This window comes from Panulirus ornatus, unplaced genomic scaffold (assembly GCF_036320965.1).
Source record: "Panulirus ornatus isolate Po-2019 unplaced genomic scaffold, ASM3632096v1 CTG_4681_pilon, whole genome shotgun sequence".
Taxonomy (NCBI): domain Eukaryota; kingdom Metazoa; phylum Arthropoda; class Malacostraca; order Decapoda; family Palinuridae; genus Panulirus; species Panulirus ornatus.
Window position 1 is genome coordinate 128970 of NW_027264746.1, and position 19840 is coordinate 148809.

Genomic DNA, 19840 nt, shown 5'->3' on the forward strand with positions numbered 1-19840 from the left:
GCATTATTACATGACAGCTAGAGACTGAGTGTGAATGAATGGGGCCTTTGTTGTCTTTTCCTAGCGCTACCTCACACACATGAAGGGGGAGGGGGTTGTTATTTCAAGTGTGGCGAGGTGGCGATGGGAATGAATAAAGGCAGACAGTATGAATTATGTACATGTGTATATATGTATATGTCTGTGTGTGTATATATATGTATACGTTGAGATGTATAGGTATGTATATTTGTGTGTGTGGACGTGTATGTATATACATGTATATGTGGGTGGGTTGGGCCATTCATTCGTCTGTTTCCTTGCGCTACCTCACTAACGCGGGAGACAGCGACAAAGCAAAATAAAATAAATAATTATTGTTCTGCATTTCTTTACTACTTTTATTGTTGGTGACATCTTTTTATTGCTCCTGAAATAATTGTAATAGATAATCTGGATTATACTTATTTTACTACATTTAGTCACTGTCTCCCGCATTAGTGAGGTAGCGCAGAGAAACAGATGAATGAACGGCCCAACCCACCCATATACACTTGTATATCCATAAATGCCTACACATGCACATTTTTATACATATACATTTTCACATATACATACATATAAATACATAATTTGGAAATACCACTAAAACTAGGAGAGACTCTAGATAAAAAATATAGTCCTTAAGTTTAGATTAAGCAAATTAATGTAAGTCATAATACACTACCCTTGCTTTCATAAAGGAAAAGGAACAGATAAAATCAAAAATGTTTGAAGGATTGTATCCATGGTGTATAAATCATGGAAAGACTACATGAACAAAGACTGTGATATTTCCAAGCGTCAAATAAGGTAACAATGTATGTATTCATATTCAAAGGTAACGGATTCATTTAAAAGAGCAAATGACATTTTGTAGGACAGATATAAATACAGATTTTTACAAGTGTGACTAAGGCATATGTCTATAAAGTGCAGAATACAAGCAACAGTTGGAAAATTACCGTCAGGAACCAACATCCATTTTATCTATCAAATTTCTATGATCATGGAAATATATTGGCACAAAAATACATTACGTATCCTCATGTAGATATGATAAACATAATATTTAAGACTACAGAGTGTATCATTAATAAATGCACAAATTACGAGGACAGTTTTCTCTAGGGGAACTATGATTTGGAGCTCAAGTGGAAGAGCTGTTATTTCTGAAAGCATATCATTATATGTTGATAAACACTGCATAAGTTGCCTTCAACCTTTTAATTTTTCAAAAGAGGAAACAGAGAATAAGGCCAAATGAGGATATTTCCTCTATGGCTCAGTCCTTTGTCCTTGATGCTACCTCGCTAATGAGGGAAATGGCTAATATGCATAAAAAATGTTTATATATTTTATTACTATATATCATACATAATCCCTGGGGATAGGGGGGAAAGTATACCTCCCACGCATTCCTCACGTGTCGTAGAAGGTGAATAAAGGGGACAGGAGCTGGGGGCTAGAAACCCTCCCCTCCTTGTATTTTAAGTTTCTAAAAGAGGAAACAGAAGAAGGAGTCACGCGGGGATTGCTCATCCTCCTCGAAGGCTCATATTGGGGTGTTTATATGTGTGTGGATGTAACCAAGACGAGAAAAAAAGGAGAAATAGGTAGTATGTTTGAGGAAAGGGACCTGGATGTTTTGGCTCTGAGTGAAATGAAGCTCAAGGGTAAAGGGTAAGAGTGGTTTGGGAATGTCTTGGTAGTAAAGTTAGGGGTTAGTGAGAGGACAAGAGCAGGGGAAGGAGTAGCACTACTCCTGAAACAGGAGTGGTGGGAGTATGTGATAGAGTGTAAGAAAGTAAACTCTAGATTGATACGGGTAAAACTGAAAGTGAATGGAGAGAGAGGGTGATTATTGGTGCATATGTACCTGGGCATGAGAAGAAAGATCATGAGAGGCAAGTGTTTTGGGAGAAGGTAAGTGAATGTGTTAGTAGTTTTGATGAACGAGACAGGGCTATGATGATGGGTGATTTGAATGCAAAGGTGAGTAATGTGGCAGTTGAGGGAGTAATTGGTGTACATGGGGTGTTCATTGTTGTAAATGGAAATGGTGAAGAGCTTGTAGATTTATGTACTGAAAAATGACTGGTGATTGGGAATACCTGGTTTAAAAAGAGAGATATACATAAGTATACGTATGTAACTAGGAGAGATGGCCAGAGAGCATTATTGGATTACGTGTTAATTGATAGGTGCACGAAAGAGAGACTTTTGGATGTCAATGTGCTGAGAGGTGTCACTGGAGACATGTCTGATCATTATCTTGTGGAGGCGAATGTGAAGATTTGTAGAGGTTTTCAGAAAAGAAGAGAGAATGTTGGGGTGAAGAGAGTGGTGAGAGTAAGTGAGCTTGGGAAGGAGACTTGTGTGAGGAAGTACAAGGAGTGACTGAGTAAAGAATGGAAAAAGGTGAGAACAAAGGACGTAAAGGGAGTGGGGGAGGAATGGGATGTATTTAGGGAAGCAGTGATGGCTTGTGCAAAAGATGCTTGTGGCATGAGAAGCGTGTGAGGTGGGCAGAATAGAAAGGGTGGTGAGTGGTGGGATGAAGAAGTTAGATTATTAATGAAAGAGACGAGAGGCATTTGGACGATTTTTGCAAGGAAATAATGGAAATGACTGGGAGATGTATAAAAGAAAGAGGCAGGAGGTCAAGAGAAAGGTGCAAGAGGTGAAAAAGAGGGCAAATGAGAGTTGAGGTGAGAAAGAATCATTAAATTTTAGGGAGAATAAAAAGATGTTTTGGAAGGAGGTAAATAAAGTACGTCAGACAAGGGAACAAATGGGAACATCAGTGAAGGGGGCTAATGGGGAAGTGATAACAAGTAGTGGTGATGTGAGAAGGAGATGGAGTGAGTATATTGAAGGTTTGTTGAATGTATTTGATGATTGAGTAGAAGATATAGGGTGCTTTGGTCAAGTTGGTGTGCAAAATTACAGGGTTAGGGAGAATGATTTGGTAAACAGAGAAGAGGTAATAAAAGCTTTGCTGAAGATGAAAGCCAGCACGGCAGCGGGTTTCTATAGTACTGCTGTGGAATTTATTAAAAAGGGGGTGACTGTATTGTTGACTGGTTGGTAAGGTTATTTAATGTATGTATGACTCATAGTAAGATGCGTGAGGACTGGCGGAATGCTTGCATAGTGCCATTGTAGAAAGGTAAAGGGGATACGAGTAAGAATACTTAGTAAAGCAAATGGATGTTTATATAGCATTTATGGATCTGGAGAAGGCATATGATAGAGTTGACAGAGATGCTCTGTGGAAAGTATTAAGAACATTTTATCATTATTATTTTGCTTTATCGCTGTCTCCCGCGTTAGCGAGGTAGCGCAAGGAAACAGACGAAAGAATGGCCCAACCCACCCACATGCACATGTATATGCATACACGTCCACACATGCAAATATACATACCTATACATCTCGACGTATACATATACATACACACACAGACATATACATATATACATATGTACATAATTCATACTGTCTGCCTTTATTCATTCCCATCGCAACCCCGCCACACATGAAATAACAACCCCTTCCCCACTCATGTGTGCGAGGTAGCGCTAGGAAAAGACAACGAAGGCCACATTCGTTCACACTTAGTCTCTAGCTGTCATGTAATAATGCAAAGAAACCACAGCTCCCTTTCCACATCCAGGCCCCACAGACCTTTCCATGGTTTACCCCAGACGCTTCACATGCCCTGGTTCAATCCATCGACAGCATGTCGACCCCGATATACCACATAGTTCCAATTTACTCTATTCCTTGCATGCCTTTCACCCTCCTCCATGTTCAGGCCCCGATCACTTAAAATCCTTTTCACTCCATGTTTCCACCTCCAATTTGGTCTCCCACTTCTCCTTGTTCCCTCCATCTATGACACATATATTCTCTTGGTCAATCTTTCCTCACTCATTCTCTCCATGTGACCAAAACATTCCAAAACACCCTCTTCTGCTCTCTCAACCACACTCTTTCTATTATCACACATCTCTCTTACCCTTTCATTACATACAAAATCAAACCACCTCACTCCACACATTGTCCCTGGTGGATAGGGGAGAAACAATACTTACCACGCATTGTTCACGTGTTGTAGAAGGCGGCTAAAGGGGACGGGAGGCTGGAAACCCTCCCCTCCTTGTATTTTAACTTTCTAAAAGGGGAAACAGTAGGAGTCACGCGGGGAAAAAATATACATGTTATTTTATTTTGCTTTGTCGCTGTCTCCCGCGTTAGTGGCGTAGCGCAAGGAAACAGACGAAAGAAAGGCCCAACCCACCCACATACACATGTATATACGTACACGTCCATATACAGTACATATACATACCTATACATCTCAATGTATACATATATATACACACACAGACATATACATATATACCCATGTACATAATTCATACTGTCTGCCTTTATTCACTCCCAACGCCACCGCGCCACACATGGAATAACAACACCCTCCCCCTCATGTGTGTGAGGTAGCGCTAGGAAAAGACAACAAAGGCCCAATTCGTTCACACTCAGTCTCTAGCTGTCATGTAATAATGCACTGAAACCACATCTCCCTTTCCACATCCAGGCCCCACAGAACTTTCCATGGTTTACCCCAGACGCTTCACATGCCCTGGTTCAATCCATTGACAGCATGTTGACCCTGGTATACCACATCGTTCCAATTCACTCTATTCCTTGCACACCTTTCACCCTCCTGCATGTTCAGGCCCCGATCACTCAAAATCTTTTTCACTCCATCTTTCCACCTCCAATTTGGTCTCCCACTTCTTGTTCCCTTCACCTCTGACACGTATATCCTCTTGGTCAATCTTTCCTCACTCATTCTCTCAATGTGACCAAACCATTTCAAAACACTCTCTTCTGCTCTCTCAACCACACTCTTTTTATTACCACACATCTCTCTTACCCTACTATTACTTACTCGCTCAAACCATCTCACACCACATATTGTCCTCAAATATCTCATTTCCAGCACATCCACCCTCCTGTGCACAACTCTATCCATAGCCCATGCCTCGCAACCATACAACATTGTTGGAACCACTATTCCTTCAAACATACCCATTTTTGCTTTCCAAGATAATGTTTTCGACTTCCACACATTCTTCAAGGCTCCCAGAATTTTCGCCCCCTCCACCACCATATGATTCACTTCCGCTTCCATGGTTCTATTTGCTGCCAAATCCACTCCCAGATATATATATATATATATTTTTTTTTTTTTTTTTTTTTTTTTTTATACTTTGTCGCTGTCTCCCGCGTTTGCGAGGTAGCGCAAGGAAACAGACGAAAGAAATGGCCCAACCCCCCCCCCCATACACATGTACATACACACGTCCACACACGCAAATATACATACCTACACAGCTTTCCATGGTTTACCCCAGACGCTTCACATGCCTTGATTCAATCCACTGACAGCACGTCAAACCCTGTATACCACATCGCTCCAATTCACTCTATTCCTTGCCCTCCTTTCACCCTCCTGCATGTTCAGGCCCCGATCACACAAAATCTTTTTCACTCCATCTTTCCACCTCCAATTTGGTCTCCCTCTTCTCCTCGTTCCCTCCACCTCCGACACATATATCCTCTTGGTCAATCTTTCCTCACTCATTCTCTCCATGTGCCCAAACCATTTCAAAACACCCTCTTCTGCTCTCTCAACCACGCTCTTTTTATTTCCACACATCTCTCTTACCCTTACGTTACTTACTCGATCAAACCACCTCACACCACACATTGTCCTCAAACATCTCATTTCCAGCACATCCATCCTCCTGCGCACAACTCTATCCATAGCCCACGCCTCGCAACCATACAACATTGTTGGAACCACTATTCCTTCAAACATACCCATTTTTGCTTTCCGAGATAATGTTCTCGACTTCCACACATTTTTCAAGGCTCCCAAAATTTTCGCCCCCTCCCCCACCCTATGATCCACTTCCGCTTCCATGGTTCCATCCGCTGACAGATCCACTCCCAGATATCTAAAACACTTCACTTCCTCCAGTTTTTCTCCATTCAAACTCACCTCCCAATTGACTTGACCCTCAACCCTACTGTACCTAATAACCTTGCTCTTATTCACATTTACTCTTAACTTTCTTCTTCCACACACTTTACCAAACTCCGTCACCAGCTTCTGCAGTTTCTCACATGAATCCGCCACCAGCGCTGTATCATCAGCGAACAACAACTGACTCACTTCCCAAGCTCTCTCATCCCCAACAGACTTCATACTTGCCCCTCTTTCCAAGACTCTTGCATTCACCTCCCTAACAACCCCATCCATAAACAAATTAAACAACCATGGAGACATCACACACCCCTGCCGCAAACCTACATTCACTGAGAACCAATCACTTTCCTCTCTTCCTACACGTACACATGCCTTACATCCTCGATAAAAACTTTTCACTGCTTCTAACAACTTTCCTCCCACACCATATATTCTTAATACCTTCCACAGAGCATCTCTATCAACTCTATCATATGCCTTCTCCAGATCCATAAATGCTTTGGTAAACAGAGAAGAGGTAGTAAAAGCTTTGTGGAAGATGAAAGCCGGCAAGGCAGCAGGTTTGGATGGTATTGCAGTGGAATTTATTAAAAAAGGGGGTGACTGTATTGTTGACTGGTTGGTAAGGTTATTTAATGTATGTATGACTCATGGTGAGGTGCCTGAGGATTGGCGGAATGCGTGCATAGTGCCATTGTACAAAGGCAAAGGGGATAAGAGTGAGTGCTCAAATTACAGAGGTATAAGTTTGTTGAGTATTCCTGGTAAATTATATGGGAGGGTATTGATTGAGAGGGTGAAGGCATGTACAGAGCATCAGATTGGGGAAGAGCAGCGTGGTTTCAGAAGTGGTAGAGGATGTGTGGATCAGGTGTTTGCTTTGAAGAATGTATGTGAGAAATACTTAGAAAAGCAAATGGATTTGTATATATATATATATATATATATATATAAATAAATGTTTATAGTTGTGTTACTGGAGTGATAGTTTTCATACATGGTGCTTTGACAAGAAAATAGTAAAATTGGAAAAAATGTAGCTTAGACACTGAAGCTTATTGATACAGTGGTTAAATTGATGAGAACTACTATTGACGTTTGTGTAAATAAATTATACATTTCCCTTTTCCATAGCCAGAGATTGAACCATTATGTGACATTCATTTTCTCAATTCATTTCAAGCTAGAAGTTTCAGTTTTCTAAATTATTTCTTACATTTTTCATATGTATATATATGTATATGTGTGTGTGTGTGTATATGTGCGTGTGTATGTGTATGTATATATATATATATATATATATATATATATATATATATTATCCCTGGGGATAGGGGTGAAAGAATACTTCCCACGCATTCCTCGCATGTCGTAGAAGGCGACTAGAGGGGACGGGAGCGGGGGGCCAGAAATCCTCCCCTCCTTGTATTTTTTTTAACTTTCTAAAATGGGAAACAGAAGAAGGAGTCACGCGGGGAGTGCTCATCCTCCTCGAAGGCTCAGACTGGGGTGTCTAAATGTGTGTGGATGTATTACAACCAAGATGTGAAAAAAGGAGAGATAGGTAGTATGTTTGAGGAAAGGAACCTGGATGTTTTGGCTCTGAGTGAAACGAAGCTCAAAGGGGAAGAGTGGTTTGGGAATGTCTTGGGAGTAAAGTCAGGGGTTAGTGAGAGGACAAGAGCAAGGGAAGGAGTAGCAGTACTCCTGAAACAGGAGTTGTGGGAGTATGTGATAGAATGTAAGAAAGTAAATTCTCGATTAATATGGGTAAAACTGAAAGTTGATAGAGAGAGATGGGTGATTATTGGTGCATATGCACCTGGGCATGAGAAGAAAGATCATGAGGCAAGTGTTTTGGGAGCAGCTGAATGAGTGTGTTAGTGGTTTTGATGCACGAGACCGGGTTATAGTGATGGGTGATTTGAATGCAAAGGTGAGTAATGTGGCAGTTGAGGGAATAATTGGTATACATGGGGTGTTCAGTGTTGTAAATGGAAATGGTGAAGAGCTTGTAGATTTATGTGCTGAAAAAGGACTGGTGATTGGGAATACCTGGTTTAAAAAGCGAGATATACATAAGTATACGTATGTAAGTAGGAGAGACGGCCAGAGAGCGTTACTGGATTACGTGTTAATTGACAGGCGCGCGAAAGAGAGACTTTTGGATGTTAATGTGCTGAGAGGTGCAACTGGAGGGATGTCTGATCATTATCTTGTGGAGGCTAAGGTGAAGATTTGTATGGGTTTTCAGAAAAGAAGAGTGAATGTTGGGGTGAAGAGGGTGGTGAGAGTAAGTGAGCTTGGGAAGGAGACTTGTGTGAGGAAGTACCAGGAGAGACTGAGTACAGAATGGAAAAAGGTGAGAACAAAGGAGATAAGGGGAGTGGGGGAGGAATGGGATGTATTTAGGGAATCAGTGATGGATTGCGCAAAAGATGCTTGTGGCATGAGAAGAGTGGGAGGTGGGTTGATTAGAAAGGGTAGTGAGTGGTGGGATGAAGAAGTAAGATTATTAGTGAAAGAGAAGAGAGAGGCATTTGGCCAATTTTTGCAGGGAAAAAATGCAATTGAGTGGGAGATGTATAAAAGAAAGACAGGACGTCAAGAGAAAGGTGCAAGAGGTGAAAAAGAGGGCAAATGAGAGTTGGGGTGAGAGAGTATCATTAAATTTTAGGGAGAATAAAAAGATGTTCTGGAAGGAGGTAAATAAAGTGCATAAGACAAGGGAGCAAATGGGAACTTCAGTGAAGGGCGCAAATGGGGAGGTGATAACAAGTAGTGGTGATGTGAGAAGGAGATGGAGTGAGTATTTTGAAGGTTTGTTGAATGTGTTTCATGATAGAGTGGTAGATATAGGGTGTTTTGGTCGAGGTGGTGTGCAAAGTGAGAGGTTTAGGGAAAATGATTTGGTAAACAGAGAGGAGGTAGTAAAAGCTTTACGGTAGATGAAAGCCAGCAAGGCAGCAGGTTTGGATGGTATTGCAGTGGAATTTATTAAAAAAGGGGGTGAATGTATTATTGACTGGTTGGTAAGGTTATTTAATGTATGTATGACTCATGGTGAGGTGCCTGAGGATTGGCGGAATGCGTGCATAGTGCCATTGTATAAAGGCAAAGGGGATAAGAGTGAGTGCTCAAATTACAGAGGTATAAGTTTGTTGAGTATTCCTGGTAAATTATATGGGAGGGTATTGATTGAGAGGGTGAAGGCATGTACAGAGCATCAGATTGGGGAAGAGCAGTGTGGTTTCAGAAGTGGTAGAGGATTTGTGGATCAGGTGTTTGCTTTGAAGAATGTATGTGAGAAATACTTAGAAAAGCAAATGGATTTGTATGTAGCATTTATGGATGTGGAGAAGGCATATGATAGAGTTGATAGAGATGCTCTGTGGAAGGTATTAAGAATAAATGGTGTGGGAGGCAAGTTGTTAGAAGCAGTGAAAAGTTTTTATCAGGGATGTAAGGCATGTGTACGTGTAGGAAGAGAGGAAAGTGATTGGTTCTCAGTGAAAATAGGTTTGCGGCAGGGGTGTGTGATGTCTCCATGCTTGTTTAATTTGTTTATGGATGAGGTTGTTAGGGAGGTGAATGCAAGAGTTTTGGAAAGAGGGGCAAGTATGAAGTCTGTTGGGGATGAGAGAGCTTGGGAAGTGAGTCAGTTGCTGTTCGCTGATGATACAGCGCTGGTGGCTGATTCATGTGAGAAACTGCAGAAGCTGGTGACTGAGTTTGGTAAAGTGTGTGAAAGAAGAAAGTTAAGAGTAAATGTGAATAAGAGCAAGGTTATTAGGTACAGTAGGGTTGAGGGTCAAGTCAATTGGGAGGTAAGTTTGAATGGAGAAAAACTGGAGGAAGTAAAGGGTTTTAGATATCTGGGAGTGGATCTGGCAACGGATGGAACCATGGAAGCGGAAGTGGATCATAGGGTGGGGGAGGGGGTGAAAATCCTGGGAGCCTTGAAGAATGTGTGGAAGACGAGAACATTATCTCGGAGAGCAAAATTGGATATGTTTGAAGGAATAGTGGTTCCAACAATGTTGTATGGTTGCGAGGCATGGGCTATGGATAGAGTTGTGCGCAGGAGGATGGATGTGCTGGAAATGAGATGTTTGAGGACAATGTGTGGTGTGAGGTGGTTTGATCGAGTAAGTAACATAAGGGTAAGAGAGTTGTGTGGAAATAAAAAGAGCGTGGTTGAGAGAGCAGAAGAGGGTGTTTTGAAATGGTTTTGGCACATGGAGAGAAGGAGTGAGGAAAGATTGACCAAGAGGATATATGTGTCGGAGGTGGAGGGAACGAGGAGAAGTGGGAGACCAAATTGGAGGTGGAAAGATGGAGTGAAAAAGATTTTGTGTGATTGGGGCCTGAACATGCAGGAGGGTGAAAGGAGGGCAAGGAATAGAGTGAATTGGATCGATGTGGTATACCGGGGTTGACGTGCTGTCAGTGGATTGAATCAGGGCATGTGAAGCGTCTGGGGTAAACCATGGAAAGCTGTGTAGGTATGTATGTTTGCGTGTGTGGATGTATGTATATACATGTGTATGGGGGTGGGTTGGGCCATTTCTTTCGTCTGTTTCCTTGCGCTACCTCGCAAACGCGGGAGACAGCTGAAAAAAAAAAAAAAAAAATATATATATATATATATATATATATATATATATATATCATATCATAGGGTGGGGGAGGGGGCAAAAATTCTGGGGGCCTTGAAGAATGTGTGGAAGTCGAGAACATTATCTCGGAAAGCAAAAATGGGTATGTTTGAAGGAATAGTGGTTCCAACAATGTTGTATGGTTGCGAGGCGTGGGCTATGGATAGAGTTGTGCGCAGGAGGATGGATGTGCTGGAAATGAGATGTTTGAGGACAATGTGTGGTGTGAGGTGGTTTGATCGAGTGAGTAACGTAAGGGTAAGAGAGATGTGTGGAAATAAAAAGAGCGTGGTTGAGAGAGCAGAAGAGGGTGTTTTGAAGTGGTTTGGGCACATGGAGAGAATGAGTGAGGAAAGATTGACCAAGAGGATATATGTGTCGGAGGTGGAGGGAACGAGGAGAAGAGGGAGACCAAATTGGAGGTGGAAAGATGGAGTGAAAAAGATTTTGTGTGATCGGGGCCTGAACATGCAGGAGGGTGAAAGGAGGGCAAGGAATAGAGTGAATTGGAGCGATGTGGTATACCAGGGTTGACGTGCTGTCACTGGATTGAATCAAGGCATGTGAAGCGTCTGGGGTAAACCATGGAAAGCTGTGTAGGTGTGTATATTTGCGTGTGTGGACGTATGTATATACATGTGTATGGGGGGGGGGTTGGGCCATTTCTTTTGTCTGTTTCCTTGCGCTACCTCGCAAACGCGGGAGACAGCGACAAAGTATAAAAAAAAAAAAAAAAAAAATATATATATATATATATATATATATATATATATATATCCCTGGGATAGGGGATTAAGAATACTTCCCACGTATTCCCTGCGTGTCGTAGAAGGCGACTAAAAGGGGAGGGAGCGGGGGGCTGGAAATCCTCCCCTCTCGTTTTTTTTTTTTTTTAATTTTCCAAAAGAAGGAACAGAGAATTGGGCCAGGTGAGGGTATTCCCTCAAAGGCCCAGTCCTCTGTTCTTAATGCTACCTCGCTAACGCAGGAAATGGCGAATAGTTTAAAAGAAAAGAAAAAAAAATATATATATATATATATATATATATATATATATATATATATATATATATATGTATATATATATATATATATATATATATATATATATATATATATATATATATATATATATATATATATATATATATATATATATATATTATTTTTCATTTTTTATTTTATTTTGCTTTGTCGCTGTCTCCCGAATTTGGGAGGTAGTGCAAGGAAACAGATAAAAGAAATGGCCCAACCCACCCCCATACACATGTATATACATACACATCCTCACATGGAAATATACATACCCATACATCCCAATGTACACACATATATACACACACAGACATATATATATATATACACATGCACACAATTCACAATGTCTGCCTCCACTCATTCCCATCGCCACCTCGCCGCACATGGAATAACATCCCCCTCCCCCCTCGTGTGCGAGGTAGCGCTAGGAAAAGACAATAAAGGTCCCATCCGTTCACACTCAGTCTCTAGCTGTCATGCAATAATGCCCGAAACCACAGCTCCCCCTTCACATCCAGGCCCCACAGAACTTTCCACGGCCCACCCCAGATGCCTCACATGCCCTGATTCAATCCATCGACAGTACGTCGACCCCGGTATACCACATCGTACCAATTCACTCTATTCCTTGCCCGCCTTTCACCCTCTTGCATGTTCAGGCCCCGATCATTCAAAATCTTTTTCACTCCATCTTTCCACCTCCAATTTGGTCTCCCACTTCTCTTCGTTCCCTCCACCTCCGACACATATATCCTCTTGGTCAATCTTTCCTCACTCATTTTCTCCATGTGCACTCATTCTCTCCATGTGCCTAAACCATTTCAAAACACACTCTTCTGCTCTCTCAACCACGCTCTTCTTATTTCTACACATCTCTCTTACCCTTACATTACTTACTCGATCAAACCTCCTCACACCACATATTGTCCTCAAACATCTCATTTCTAGCACATCCACCCTCCTGTGCACTACTCTATCCATAGCCCATGCCTCGCATCCATACAACATTGTTGGAAACACTATTCCTTCAAACATACCCATTTTTGCTTTCCGAGATAATGTTCTCGACTTCCACACATTCTTCAAGGCTCCCAGGATTTTCGCCCCCTCCCCCACCTTATGATTCACTTCCACTTCCATGGTTCCATCTGCTGCCAGATCCACTCCCAGATATCTAAAACACTACTTCCTCCAGTTTTTCTCCATTCAAACTTACCTCCCAATTGACTTGACCCTCAACCCTACTGTACCTAATAACCTTGCTCTTATTCACATTTACTCTTAACTTTCTTCTTTCACACACTTTACCAAACTCAGTCACCAGCTTCTGCAGTTTCTCACATGAATCAGCCACCAGTGCTGTATCATCAGCGAACAACAACTGACTCACTTCCCAAGCTCTCTCATCCACAACAGACTTCATACTTGCCCCTCTTTCCAAAACTCTTGCATTCACCTCCCTAACAACCCCATCCATAAACAAATTAACAACCATGGAGACATCACACACCCCTGCCGCAAACCTACATTCAATGAGAACCAATCACTTTCCTCTCTTCCTACACGTACGCATGACTTACATCCTCGATAAAAACTTTTCACTGCTTCTAACAACTTGCCTCCCACACCATATATTCTTAGTACCTTCCACAGAGCATCTCTATCAACTCTATCATATGCCTTCTCCAGATCCATAAATGCTACATACAAATCCATTTGCTTTTCTAAGTATTTCTCACATACATTCTTCAAAGCAAACACCTGATCCACACATCCTCTACCATTCTGAAACCACACTGCTCTTCCCCAATCTGATGCTCTGTACATGCCTTCACCCTCTCAATCAATACCCTCCCATGTAATTTACCAGGAATACTCAACAAACTTATACCTCTGTAATTTGAGCACTCACTCTTATCCCCTTTGCCTTTATACGATGGCACTATGCACGCATTCCGCCAATCTTCAGGCACCTCACCATGAATTATACATACATTAAATAACCTTACCAACCACTCAACAATACAGTCACCCCCTTTTTTTTAATAAATTCCACTGCAATACCATCGAAACCTGCTGCCTTGCCAGCTTTCATCTTCCACAAAGCTTTTACTACCTCTTCTCTGTTTACCAAATCATTTTCCCTAACCCTCTCACTTTGCACACCACCTCGACCAAAACACCGTATATCTGCCACTCTATCATCAAATACATTCAACAAACCTTCAAAATACTCACTCCATCTCCTTCTCACCTCACCGTTACTTGTTATCACCTCCCCATTAGCCCTTTCACTGAAGTTCCCATTGGCTCCCTTGTCTTATGCACTTTATTTACCTCCTTCCAGAACATCTTTTTATTCTCCCTAAAATTTAATGATACTCTCTCACCCCAACTCTCATTTGCCCTCTTTTTCACCTCTTGCACCTTTCTCTTGACCTCTTGTCTCTTTCTTTTATACATCTCCCACTCATTTGTATTTTTTCCTTGCAAAAATCATCCAAATGCCTCTCTCTTCTCTTTCACTAATAATCTTACTTCTTCATCCCACCACTCACTACCCTTTCTAATCAACCCACCTCCCACGCTTCTCATGCCACAAGCATCTTTTACGCAAGCCATCACTGCTTCCCTAAATACATCCCATTCCTCCCCCACTCCCCTTACCTCCTTTGTTCTCATCTTTTTCCATTCTGTACTCAGTCTCTCCTGGTACTTCCTCACACAAGTCTCCTTCCCAAGCTCACTTACTCTCACCACCCTCTTCCCTCCAACATTCTCTCTCTCTCTCTCTCTCTCTCTCTCTCTCTCTCTCTATATATATATATATATATATATATATATATATATATATATATACATATATATATATATATATATATATATATATATATATATATATATATATATATATGGAGAAAAACTGGAGGAAGTGAAGTGTTTTAGATATCTGGATGGGGATTTGGCAGCGGATGGAACGATGGAAGCGGAAGTGAATCATAGGGTGGGGGATGGGGCGAAAGTTCTGGGAGCGTTGAAGAATGTATGGAAGTCGAGAACATTATCTCGGAAAGCAAAAATGGGTATGTTTGAAGGAATAGTGGTTCCAACAACGTTATATGGTTGCAAGGCGTGGGGTATGGATAGAGTTGTGTGTAGGAGGGTGGATGTGCTGGAAATGAGATGTTTGAGGACAATATGTGGTGTGAGGTGGTTTGATCGATTAAGTAATAATAGGGTAAGAGAGATGTGTGGTAATAAAAAGAGTGTGGTTGAGAGAGCAGAAGAGGGTATTTTGAAATGCTTTGGTCACATGGAGAGAATGAGTGAGGAAAGATTGACCAAGAGAATATGTGTGTCAGAGGTAGAGGGAATGAGGAAAAGTGGGAGACCAAATTGGAGGTGGAAAGATGGAGTGAAAAAGATTTTGAGTGATCGAGTCCTGAACATCCAAGAGGGTGATAGGCGTGCAAGAAATAGAGTGAATTGGAACGACGTGGTATATCAGGGTCGACGTGATGTCAATGGATTGAACCAGGGCATGTGAAGCGTCTGGGGTAAACCATGGAAAGTTTTGTGGGGCCTGGATGTGGAAAGGGAGCTGTGGTTTCGGTGCATTATACATGATAGCTAGAGACTGAGTGTGAATGAATGCGGCCTTCGCTGTCTTTTCCTTGCACTACCTCGCACACAAGCGGAGGAGGGGTTTTTCATTTCATGTGTGGCGGGATGATGACAAGAATGAATAAGGACAGACGGTATGAATTATGTACATGGGTATATATGTATATGTCTGTGTGTGTATATATATCTATACACATACACATACATATGGCTGCTGTATGTGTGCATGTAAACCACAGTACCGCACACTTCCCTACTACTCTGTCAATATGATATCTAATGGTAGTTCAGTATAAAACTGCTTTGCTATGATGCCAGCGGTGGCAGATAAATTTATATTCTCAATGAAGTGTAAAAAAGGGCTCTGGGACCATTCCCTCGCTACTTAAGAATCACATATTTCTTTATATATGAATATTGATTCATTATGTAAAACCACAAACATGAAACACATAGCTCTGAAAGTTTTAAACTGCTACAAGAACTTTCACAATATTACTAACAAATGATTTATTTATGTCTGACCTTGGAATAGTTGGGGCTGTTGGTCTGAACAAGAGGGTTTAGATTGCAGGCTCTGCTGACTTATCTGAGGAGGGATTGGCAGTGTCTACAAATCATGATGCCTCCTGGTCAAGCACCTGTATGCTCAAGTATAATCCTTCTCCATCATTTGCTGCAACTTCTTAATGCACTTCATTTTGAATTAAGCAAGCAAGGGTTCAGGCCAGCATTCATCAAACTGAAAATTAAACCGATTATATTTGCCCTTGTCAACTACATAGTTGCACAACAAGCTGTATGTCATATCAATTCTCGTAAATTTAAGCTTGAGAAATAATTGTGGACCTTGTGTAGGTACAAGTTATGTGCCTTGAGGAAAGCATCATGTGTTGTGCTGCAAGTCTTAATAGCTATATCCATCAATGTGGCTGTCGCACCATAGTACCACAATGAAATAAACACAAGCCAAGTATTACCAGAAAACATACAGAAAATTATTCATGGAATAGTTATACCTAAAGAAATATTTCATACAGATGCAAGGAAATACAAAATGGCTCAATTCAATTCTTGAAACCAAAATGGAAGAAAAGCTTGGGAATTGTTTTCCATCTTGTACAACAATCTTAGGTCATCTTGGGGCTAATCATCCAGGACACTCCTTCCAAATTACAATCTGGAAACACCATGCAAATAAATAACCTCAACTGTCAAATTTAGATAGGCTAAACACTCATTCCAAATATCAAGGTCAAACCCATTACGAAATAGAACAACTTTTCAGCTTGACTTTTATTGCAGACATTATCTGAAGAAGTAATGTGTGTGTGTGTAACTTTACAGAGATGCACACGTGTCTTGTTTCTCTGAAAAAACATATAAAAAGATCTTATCAGGAACGTATGGAAGGCTGGAGGGCCCCAGGAACCAGCCATAGTTTAGGGGTTTATGATATCCAATTGTGGCTAGTTGTCAGCCAGTCTATGTGGTGGTGATAATCTATGGCCAGGACCATAAAACATCAAGACGCCATTGGTAAATACTACCTCGACTTTACTGGAAATATCACATAATGTTGACCTCACACTTTATGAACCTCTCCATTAACTACCATTTCTCAAGGAAACAATATCTGAAAGACAAGTTTTACTCAACAAACAAAACAAATATTTAAAACAACTGACACACAGATGAATGTATAATAATAATAATAAAGGCAGTAATTTTCAGTATGTGTCGTCGACCCAGTAATGGCTGACCTGTACCATATTTCGCTCTTCCGCTTCAGCTACACATCTTGACCTATAACAAATCTAAATCATTATTATATTATAATTTTATTTAATATTACACTATTCTTATGTTAATATTTCGTCTAACAAACACATACCCAAACTGTAGAAGTATCAGAAGAGCAATTTCCGGGGTGAACAAGCGGGAAGGTATGATCATATGATCTTGCCATACACCATCATGATACATGGCCAATTCCCTCACCTTTCTGCTACATCACATGACCTACTTCATCATCATCACACCACCAAACTGCTACAAACTACACCACATCACCTACTTCATCATCACACCACAACACAACAAAATACTTTTGGGTAGGATAAATACCCCCCCAAATTTTTTATATAATTGAGGCCCGGGTAGCTCAGTCGGGAGAGCGCTCGACTGAAGATCGAGAGGTCCCTGGTTCAATCCCTGGTCCGGGCAAACTTTTTTTTTTAGTTTTTTCATGTTTTTATATCTGTACAACATTTAGCCTATTTATCCATTATAATTTACATATTAACAAACCATTGTGGTTTGTGACATTATCTGAAATCGTTATTATACTGTGCTCTCATTTCCTTCTTGTGTTTACTTTAGTTAACCCAAAAAACATACATTTGAAGGCCTTCTTATATCGTGAAATTTGTCATATAGAAACATTTATTTATACATGAAATATGTTAATACTGTTCCGTACTATTGTAATGTACAAGATGATAATATTTGTAAGTGAATAATTAGTTGTAATGGAGCGTTATTGTAGGAAAGTTTCGAGATGTGTTGACCAACAAATGTACACAATGCTACGGCTGTTGCCATCCAGAGAGAACGGATGCCCATCGGTTGGTCGAGATACTTCCAAACTTTCCTACAATAACGCTCCATTACAACTAATTATTCACATACAAATATTATCGTCTTGTACATTACAAAATTACGAAACAGAATTAACATATTTCATGTAGAAATAAATGTTTCTACATCACAAAATTCGACATATAAGAACGTATTCAAATGTATGTTTTTTGGGCAAACTCAACTAAATACATGAACAAACTATGAGCACAATATTTATATATATCATACAAACCTCCAAGTCACGATCGAACCCGGGACCCATGTGCAACAGGCGGGAGCGTTACCGCTAGGATATGATGGCCCCTAATAGGGAAATGACTATTGGAATACTATGTACTCGAATACCCTTCATCTCACCTTGGTGATCAACTGGATCTACACCGGTTATTTCCCATCAGGCTCATATATATATATATATATATATATATATATATATATATATATATATATATATATATATATATATATATATATAATCCCCTCCAGCACTTTCTAAGACCAGGAGCAGACGGAAGAGCCAAACTAGAAAATGTCGGGATTTTCTAGCAATTCAAATAGAAGATTTTTTTTGTATTATATTACCGCCTGGTTAGCTCAGTGGCAGAGCGTGAGCCTCAAAAGCTCAAGGTCGTGAGTTCGATTCTCACACCAGGCAAACTTTTTTTTTTAGTTTTTTCATGTTTTTATATCTGTACAACATTTAGCCTATTTATCCATTATAATTTACATATTAACAAACCATTGTGGTTTGTGACATTATCTGAAATCGTTATTATACTGTGCTCTCATTTCCTTCTTGTGTTTACTTTAGTTAACCCAAAAAACATACATTTGAAGGCCTTCTTATATCGTGAAATTTGTCATATAGAAACATTTATTTATACATGAAATATGTTAATACTGTTCCGTACTATTGTAATGTACAAGATGATAATATTTGTAAGTGAATAATTAGTTGTAATGGAGCGTTATTGTAGGAAAGTTTCGAGATGTGATGACCAACAAATGTACACAATGCTACGGCTGTTGCCATCCAGAGAGAACGGATGCCCATCGGTTGGTCGAGATACTTCCAAACTTTCCTACAATAACGCTCCATTACAACTAATTATTCACATACAAATATTATCGTCTTGTACATTACAAAATTACGAAACAGAATTAACATATTTCATGTAGAAATAAATGTTTCTACATCACAAAATTCGACATATAAGAACGTATTCAAATGTATGTTTTTTGGGCAAACTCAACTAAATACATGAACAAACTATGAGCACAATATTTATATATATCATACAAACCTCCAACAGTCACGATCGAACCCGGGACCCATGTGCAACAGGCGGGAGCGTTACCGCTAGGATATGATGGCCCCTAATAGGGAAATGACTATTGGAATATTATGTACTCGAATACCCTTCATCTCACCTTGGTGATCAACTGGATCTACACCGGTTATTTCCCATCAGGCTCATATATATATATATATATATATATATATATATATATATATATATATATATATATATATATATATATATATATAAATCCATCCAGCACTTTCTAAGACCAGGAGCAGACGGAAGAGCCAAACAAGAAAATGTCGGGATTTTCTAGCAATTCAAATAGAAGATTTTTTTTGTATTATATTACCGCCTGGTTAGCTCAGTGGCAGAGCGTGAGCCTCAAAAGCTCAAGGTCGTGAGTTCGATTCTCACACCAGGCAAACTTTTTTTTTTAGTTTTTTCATGTTTTTATATCTGTACAACATTTAGCCTATTTATCCATT

General features: G+C 40.3%; 1 long non-coding RNA gene and 3 other non-coding genes across 5 annotated transcripts; 3 read left to right on the top strand and 1 right to left on the bottom strand.

Moving 5' to 3' along the window:
- Positions 1–418: 418 nt before the first annotated feature.
- On the bottom strand, positions 419–17852 carry LOC139748480 (uncharacterized). 2 transcript variants are annotated; one of them, XR_011712692.1, is made up of 3 exons: positions 17300–17852; positions 15931–16147; positions 419–4198 (listed from the first exon to the last, which is right to left on the bottom strand). It is a non-coding gene; the product is annotated as an uncharacterized lncRNA (long non-coding RNA). The 2 variants fall into 2 exon arrangements; XR_011712691.1 differs by lacking the exon at positions 17300–17852 and adding an exon at positions 16425–17024.
- Positions 17559–17631, top strand: TRNAF-GAA (transfer RNA phenylalanine (anticodon GAA)). The gene has a single exon. It is a non-coding gene; the product is annotated as a tRNA-Phe (tRNA).
- A 779-nt stretch (positions 17853–18631) lies between the features above and the next one.
- TRNAL-CAA (transfer RNA leucine (anticodon CAA)) lies at positions 18632–18703 on the top strand. Its single transcript has one exon. It is a non-coding gene; the product is annotated as a tRNA-Leu (tRNA).
- Positions 18704–19705: 1002 nt separating this feature from the next.
- Positions 19706–19777, top strand: TRNAL-CAA (transfer RNA leucine (anticodon CAA)). The gene has a single exon. It is a non-coding gene; the product is annotated as a tRNA-Leu (tRNA).
- The last annotated feature ends 63 nt before the right edge of the window (positions 19778–19840 follow it).